Source organism: Eurytemora carolleeae, unplaced genomic scaffold (assembly GCF_000591075.1).
Source record: "Eurytemora carolleeae unplaced genomic scaffold, Eaff_2.0 scaffold297, whole genome shotgun sequence".
NCBI classification, from domain to species: Eukaryota; Metazoa; Arthropoda; class Copepoda; order Calanoida; family Temoridae; genus Eurytemora; species Eurytemora carolleeae.
Window position 1 is genome coordinate 216,586 of NW_019396222.1, and position 9,325 is coordinate 225,910.

At 30.2% G+C, this 9,325-nt stretch overlaps 1 long non-coding RNA gene across 1 annotated transcript; it reads left to right on the plus strand.

Moving 5' to 3' along the window:
• The first annotated feature begins 7,229 nt into the window (after positions 1-7,229).
• LOC111698568 (uncharacterized) lies at positions 7,230-7,516 on the plus strand. The gene is made up of 2 exons (XR_002764563.1): positions 7,230-7,266; positions 7,324-7,516. It is a non-coding gene; the product is annotated as an uncharacterized LOC111698568 (long non-coding RNA).
• The last annotated feature ends 1,809 nt before the right edge of the window (positions 7,517-9,325 follow it).

The following is a 9,325-nucleotide window of genomic DNA, read 5'->3' on the forward strand; positions in this document are numbered from 1 at the left end:
CTATGAGATCTGTTGGATCAAAAAATCTAAGTTTTAAATATCAAAGGTTAACACCAACAAGTTCAAAGATAAAGGGAAGGATTAGAAAACTTAAAGGATTTGAGTCTTCGCCACAAGCTCTGATTTATCAATCCCATTATCTTTGCTTCCCAATGTTGTATACCTTAGATATTTCAAACTATAAATTTTGTTATGTCGAATAACCTAAGATTGAAATACCAAAGGTTTAAACCATCAGGTAGCAAAGATATAGGGATTAAAAAATTTGAGTTTGTGGCAAAGATTCAATCTCTTTGTGGCAATGACTCAATTTCTTTCGGATATCTAAACATTCTTAAAAATTGAAAGAAGATTTTACGAAAATTTACTTTTCATTAATGTTAAAAAAGACGAGCTTCTATTTAATTTTGAATCTAAATTCGAGATAGGTTTGTCCGAAGCTTGCTTTCACTTCTTGTACGGATTCCCTGAGCTAAGCTTTCTCTTCTAGTTTTCCTCAGTCTTTCTATTTATACGTGATAGAAACATGAACTTATACATATATTTCTTCAGATTTATTTTATTTTCTAGAGATTTAATTTACTTTCTAGAGATTTAATTTACTTTCTAGAGGATGATTTTATTCTTCCTAGAGATATTTTCTAGAGATATATCATACTTTCTAGAGATTTATTATATTTTCTAGAGATTCACTTTACTTTCTAGAGGATTATTTTACTTTCTAGAGATTTATTTACTTTCTAGAGATTCATGTATTTTAGAGATGGATCTATACTCCCTAGAGATTTATTTATACTTCCGTGAAATTTATGTATCATGTATCTCTCCTACAGATTTATCTATACTTCCTAGAGATTTATTAATACTTTTATAGATTTATCTATACTTCATAGATATTTATTTAAACATTCTAAGTATTTCTCTTTACATTCTAGAGAACTATTTATACTTCCTAGAGATTAATTTATACTTCCTAGAGAATAATATATACTTAATAGAGATTTTTCTATGCTTCCTAAAGATTTGTCTATTCTTCATAGAGATTTAACTATACTTCCTAAAGATTTATCTATTTTGCGTAGAGATTTATCTATACTTCCTAGAGATTTATCTTTACCTTTAGATAAATCTAAATTTATATTTCTATATGTTCCAAAGAAACTTCGTCAGTTTTAGATTCTGTTTTAAAAAGAAATGTTTTTATATACCTAGATATTTAAAATGATGGAGTATGATACAATGATTATTGTCGCACAGACGATATTAGTTTCGTTAGGTAATTATTATTATTATAATTGTATCTATTGCAAAAGAGAAACATTCTGTAATAAATACAGTAGCAAATCCCATATTTACACCTAGATAATTTAAGTTGTACATTGTCGTAAATCTAAATGCGCGTTTTAATAACTACGCAAATCTTTTATTGTGATTAATCTAACCTAGGGACGTCTGTAAATAACTACATTAAACCTTTATTGTGATTAGCTTAACTACGTTGGTACATAATTACGCAAATCTGTAACCTAGAAATCTAAATAAACGTTAGTTGTAATAATACTCCACTTAGATTACAGCGTAAGAGTAATTCTTTTTGCATAGCGAACGAGAAGCTTCCTGAATCATCTTCTTGATAGATAGATATAGATTGGGAATTACCTTGAGAATACAGACGGAGTCGTATCCGGATTGATATTGATTATGGTATTGGTGTGAACCTTGAGTTCCTGATTGAATTGTATCTTGTAAGACCGATACCTGAGAATACAGACTGAGTCGTATCCGGATTGATTATGGTATTCGTGATTAACCTGGATTGATACGTGCTTAAAAGCGTGTATAGGAGTAGGGCATTTACTACAATCCGACCAATTTGAAATGCCAAATACAAGGGTTCAGCCATGTGTTTGTTGTCTATTCTGAACCAATAGAAATAGTATGGCGGTAACATCTATCTTTCTATCTATCTCATTATCCAATTAAAGTTATGAATACTTCAATCGGCGCTATCAGTAAATGAAAATATTTTCTTCTACTGAAACTAAAGTGCTGTAGACTGTAGAGTTTACATACGTAAATACTTATTACAACAATAATGATTATCTTTTACTACGTATTCATATTGATTTCCGCTGGTCTTGTTTCCATTGGCTTTTGTAATGCTCTTTCCAGTATTGAAAGTATGAAAAGTAAAAATGAGTTCAAGTATCGTATCTCTGATTACTGCAGAAAAATTTATGATTTCATTTGATTATATTTATTATTATTTTATTATTTATATTTATTATTTTTATAAGTTAATGATTATTCCATTTCTTAGTTTATTTTTCAAAAAACCTGTAAAATTCGTTTTTTTAAAAGACTAGTCAAGTCTAAAGGGTTTTGGACCAAGCTCAATTTAAAATATTTTTTATTTTTTAAGAATTTAAAATTTATAAAACTTATTCCAGGTGTCACCGTTGCAATCATGTTCTGTTTCTTTGAGGAGAGTCAGAAACTCAAGAAAGATTAGAAACCACAGAATGGAGACGAACTGGAGAATATTACTCGTGTTTTTACAGTCTTATTGACTATAGCTGAGTGAAATATTTTCGTAAATAAACAATAGAAACAGAATTATGATAAACTTAAACAAAATGGAGTTCGGAGATATAATTATATTTGCTACAGTATTCATTTCAACAATCTGCATTCTTAGGTAAAACAATTTAAATTTAAAGATAAGGCATGCACAATTCACAGCAGTTAACTTTAAATCTTTATTCTTAGTAACATAGAAAATCTCGTCGTATTTTTAGCTTGAAAAGAGTGGTTAATTCTAAAAATTGCAGCCGTTGTTTCTGTAGAATTCCGTAAGAAACTTTATAGAGAAACCAGACTGAATAAAATATGGCCGGGGGGGGGGGGTGCTTTGTATTTGTTTATTAAAGAAACTGAGTTCTGCCACAAACTTCGATCCTGTAAAGGAAGAAATCCCCGAACGAGGAACTTCCTTTCCTATACACTCTTTATCTATCATGTATTTACAACTAGAAGCAATAAATGTACTTCTAATTTAAAGTTAATGACATGGAAACTATGTGAATTGACCATGCCACTCTAAAACCGGAAGTTCAGTTTAAATTACGCCTTCAATCCCTTTCAGTTTTTTTCTTATAGATTTATTTTCAAAACTTTTTTGCTCTGAAATTTAAATCCGTTAAAATTATAAAAAAAATGATAATTTCAGCTTTCATTTCTATTGCATTAGATTAGTAAAATAAAAGGCTATGTATACATTAAACAAAATACCTTCTTCCTTTAAGTTTTAGTTTTTTTTGTATAAAAACTACAATTTGTTTAATATGTGAAATTTAGGAAATTTGTATTTGCTGGAAAACCCGCTGCCAGCCAGCAGGACTTAATTCTTAAAGATGGTTTAGCAAACGGCGGGGTCGGCGGTTTGGGGAAAGTGGCGGGGAGGTAAATATACTCATAACCTAAACTTTCCTATAAAAGGAAATCATACATTTTGGTTAATTTTTGTTTCATTTAATTTTATCTTAATTTTCCGAGTGAATTAATAAATAAAAGAACCTTTTGACGAGATTGAAAAATCTCAAGAATTTTAATGTAAAGAAGTTTCAATTATTTCTTAAAGGATTATAGAACAAGTTTTTCTTTGAAATCATAAAATGATAACTAGTTTATCGTCAAATTATCTGATTTGGTATGTTCTGAGCTGAGAACTTTTGCGATAGATCCTCTAATCCAGACCGTTTGGTTTAAAACTCCACTGCGGGCACTTTTAATCCGAGGATCAACTTTAATCTCTTCTTTTAAGTTATTTTTCCCCTAATCAAAGCTACCTTCAACCCCTAACTGGGTACTATTATCATGTGGGATATAGCATAAAGATTAAATTAATCTGCTGATTAACAAAATATCGAGATCAAGCATTGATCTCGATATCTACAATACAAGAGTTCCCAGCTCTGAAGGAAACCTTTAACATTTGGATACCCGAATTCACGATAGCTTTATCTGAATAGTCACTGTAGATAATTTCGATTTCTGCTTAATCTGCTCTTTTCCCTCTTTTTGATATCCGACATATAATAATATCCCGGTTAAAATTATATCCCGAATATAATAATATTCCTGATAAAATAATATCCCGGATATAATAATATCCCGGATCTAATAATAAACCAGATGTAATAATATCCCGGATCTAACAACAAATTGGATTTAATAATATCCCGGATATAATGATATCCCGGATATAATAATATCCCGGATATAATAATATCCCGGATATAATAATATCCCGGATATAATAATATCCGGGATATAATAATATCCGGGATATAATAATATCCGGATATAATAATATCCCGGATATAATAATATCCCGGATATAATAATATCCCGGATATAATAATATCCCGGATATAATAATATCCCGGATATAATAATATCATCCCGGATATAATAATATCCCGGATATAATAATATGATATAATAATATCCCGGATATAATAATATCCTGGATATAATAATATCCCGATATAATAATATCCCGGATATAATAATATCCCTACCGGATTCTGAACAATGAGAGTTCTCTCATTAAATAACGCGCAAAATATCAGATTCTGATATGCTGTTTAAGATTCTGCTTACGCCACTCCGATTGGTTAAATTTTAAACACTTTCGTGGATACAAGCTAAAGATTACAATAATCTTATTACTAACGAATAAAGAAGATGAAGCATCGATCTGGATATCTACAATTCTTAAGTTTTAAGTTCTGAACACATTTTAAAAATTCAATAACTTTCACTTTGAAGGGTTGAGGTTGAGGTTAGAGGAGGAAGTACTGGTGCTGCTGCAGTATGTATTTCCAGGTAAAAATTCAGAACTCTTCACGCCCTTTTTTCTTTCACTTGTTCGGCACTACAGTTTCTAAAAACTACTAAAACCCAATAAAAAAACAACTTTTATCCATATCTGATTGAGAATTCTCTTCTTCAACAAGCAATTTTGGAATACTTATTCTGGTGCTTTATATGTTCATATTAAAATACTAGCTTTATAAACCTGTATGTTCTAATCAGAAGATTTGTTTACGTTCCTCCCAGAGGCTACAGTAAACTTTATTTGTAAACAAAGCTAAGGGTTTCTTGATGCATGTTCCTAAGTTTGTTTAACTGTATAACCATTGCTGGGTGTACTATTGTATACATTGTGTACAATACTAAACAGTTAGTGAACAGGTCCGTCCTGCCTACTCTGCCCAGAAAAGTTATTAATTGTGTAAACAAACCCTATCACCCTTCTACCTGAATTATAAATACCTTGTTATTATTATTAAATGGGTACACAAACCCTGATCCCCACTAATACCTTTTTTACAAATACTTTACTAGTATTTTTAAATGTGCACACTAACCATATTCCCCCCCCCCTCCTTCTATCTTTATTATGATACCGTGTTATTATTATCAAATGTGTACACAAACCCTCTCCCCCACTCCTCTTTTATTATAAGTACCTTGTTTTTACTATTAAATATGTACACAAACCCTATCCCCCCTACCTTTATTATAAATACCTTGTTATTACTACTAAATGTGTACACAAACCCTATCCCAATACGTTTATAATAAATACCTTGTAATTAATATCAGGGATTTGAATGTAATGTATTGGTGGCGGGCTACAAGAGAAAATGGACACAATCTTATTGGTAAAACATTAAAAAAATGTATTTTTGAAAATATTTTAAATTTTTGTTGCTTCAGATTTCATGGGATATAATGGGTAAAATATTAAAAAATATAACTTTGTATATATTTTAAATTTTTGTTTCTTCAGGGAATATGATTGGTAAAAAATAAAAATAAAACATTTAAAATAAATTTTGTTGGTTCAGGGGATACTGGAGACACAGAGGAGAGAACAGCTAGAGCTGTAATCGCTGCTGCTAGACTCTGGGGCAAGGTATTTTTTAAAAAAATTATTAATCTGATGGGAAAATTTTTGTAAAACACAATGATGTTTTTTATAAAGGAATCTGGAATAATTTGTGATCTTTATTTTTTCCTTCAATCAATGTTTTTTTTTCATACAGTTTTGATTTAATTTCAGTGCTTGAAACAAGCGCGCTGAATTTTGTAAGAATTTAGTATAAAAACGTTCATTTTAAAAAAAACCCTTATAAATATTTTTTTATTTGATGTAACTTATTGAAAGTAATACCCTAGCTGAAGAATATAATAGTATAATAATGATGGATTGAATTTTAGTCCTGGGGACATGCTGACAAAGTTGAAATCCATAGCAGCACTATCAACTGTCCTAAATTGAAGGAGTTGGTTAAAGACCAGCTGTTAGACTGTCAGGTATATAATTGTGCCTAGCTGTCATTTGTCAGCTTTTTGCAGCTGTTGGGCACTGTTATTATGATAACAAAATCCAAATTTGCTATAAAAAATACTCCTAATGTGTCAAAGGAACTGATTACTTTGATCAAACTCTTTTTTTTATTCTTATATCTTTGACACGGCAGTTTCCAACGTCGCATAAACGTTTGCTGTACAAACTCTGAATTATGCTAGATCAAATGGTCTAATTTTTTTAAGCATCAAAACTTCCCACCATCAAGATGTAGGGATGAAAAAAATCGAGTTTTGAGGCAAAAGTTTAGCTCCTTTGTCACATATACATCATAGAACATAAACCATTGTTTATAAAACTTTTTTACCCCAGCTATCCTTAGATAACCCTAGTAAAAAAAGTTACAACATAAATTATAAAACATAATATTTTTAAAAAATAAAAAAAATTACTCTAAAAATGTTAAAGAAAATACACGTGCAGCCTAAAAAGTTATAAAACCTTTTTGTAAAATATTTAGTTTTTTGAGTCATTAAATTCGGTAAATTGTAATATTTATTGTAAAATGAAATTAAGTGATAAAATTTATAATTATAATTTATAATACAATGACATAAAATCGTCTCATTAATATTTAGAAGCCCAGTTTTTGAAGATTTTTCGTTTGAAAAAAGATCAATATTATCAATTTTTAGAACAAATACGGAGTGAAGGTTGAGTTTTCATGGGATGAACCAATAGAGAGGGAGGGACAGGGAGCTCATGGAACAGCTGGTGAAGGCGAACCTGAAGGGGACGGGACAGGAGAGGGGGGGGCTAGAGAATTGGTTAGCCAACTGATGGCTGGGAGGGGGGCGGGAGGGGTTGTACAATGTTAATCTCAGGTAAAACACACAAAAAACTTTTATTAAAATAAAAACTAATTTTTAAGCTGATTTCAGGGTGTCGAATGCAAACGTTTTCCAGTTGGTGAATCACACACCAAAACTCTCAAAATATTATTTTGATATTTAGAATAAAAAACGTATTGTGATGCTAAAAAGAATAATATGATGCCATTTCATAAAGAAAACTTTTGTGTAAGCAAATTTTTGTAAAATAACAAAATAAATTAAATATAGAAAATGTACAATACTGATAGAATAAATTATTAAGACAAATAGGAAGCAACGTAGAATGCGTTTACATAATACATTCAGTACATGGCCGTATTTACGACATTGGTAAGAAATTAGGGCAGCTCAATGTGTTATTTCTTTATTACCTTTTCAAAATGCTGATTTCTATAATGGGTAGTGGGTCAATAGTAAAAAACGGGTTTAAATTGTGCCACATTTGACACCAATAACGTCATTCAAATTTTCTTCTAAATCGCATTGTCACCAAAGAGTAAAGAATATATATTAGAGTGGAATTTACTAGAAAAAAGTGTAAAACGGCCATTTTGTTGTACTGTTTCCATACTGCAGATGTACTTCACATATTTGCGCTATATAATCTTTTGGGCTCTGAAAAATCATTTTATAGAAAATCTAAAATTATTATTAAAAGAAAACCAAATTATGAAATAGGCTGGTTTCATAATTGACCAATGATCATTTCACATAGACTCTATGCCTTTCACTTTACAAACGATGATTTTTCGCTATAACTATAAATCACCTTATTCATTTTATAAAGTATATTTAACAGCTTTAAAAAATTCGGAATTAAAATGAATAGTCTAGGGAACATACTTTATTAATGTACTCTACTGCATACAATTTGTGAACATTTACATGATTTGTACACTTTGAACTCCCTTTCAGGCTGAAAGGGACTGACAAAATTCATACCGAGGGATTGTCTAAATTCCACTCTAATATATTCTATTTGCTGAGTACTAAAATATACCTACAACATGTTTATGCAATATTTTTCCTTTAGTTTTAAATGTTAAAATATGATGTTTTTAAGTAAAATTTATAAGTTGTAAGAATGAATCGAATTTGAATCCAGCATGCTAAACATATCCTTCATTTGGGATAGAGAGATATTAAAATTTAAACGAGTTTCTTTTCAATTTTGGATTCTGATTTTTGTACTGGGATTTCAATTGTTTTGATTTAATCACTGAATTACTTCTTTTTAAATGCTTACGACGACATATTGAAATAAATGTAGACTACACAAAGATTAAAAGAATAAAATAAAAAGATAAAAACCTAAGAAAAACAGCCCCCCCCCCCTCCCTTACTTTATTCTTACACAAATTTTAAAATAAACCCTTTCCTACAAGGAGGGGTTACATTGTGTAGATCTACAATTGAGCGGAGCAGAAAACAGATGTCTATGTACGTTATGAGTTATGAATAGATAAAACTTAGCTATTGCTATCATTCTATTCTAACATTTTTTATGCTTTCATAAAGCTTTTTGAGATTATATCTCGCGTAGCCCCGTGATTTTTGGCCTTCTAGAGGCCTAAAAAATCTACGAATTTCAACACAATTCAAAATGTAAAAGCCTAAACGAAGCCACAATTGATTGTTTGTAAACGAGCGTTTTAAAAATTCATTCAGGCTGAAAACCAAAAAAATTGAAAATAACGATGTTCAACAATTAAAACTATCTGTATATATAAAGTATTTATCCGGTTTCTTTGTATGTCAGATCATAATATTAAGATTCTTATTGTAGTGGAAAGTCTTTAAAAAAATAGGAAAAAATTGCTAAAATTGGGGATTTAAGCCCAAGCACGAGTAAACAGTGGGAGTAACTATGAGTAACCTGGGCAACGTCTGGTACTTCTTCATTTAGTACATATATATATATATATATAGCCAAATGAGAAGAACAATCTCTCTTATTGGTCTCTTATTGGTATTCTAAATACAGTGCTAATGTTTTCTCGACATCGAACTAGCTATCCCCCACAGGACTTCTTCCAAAATTGCAATGTAA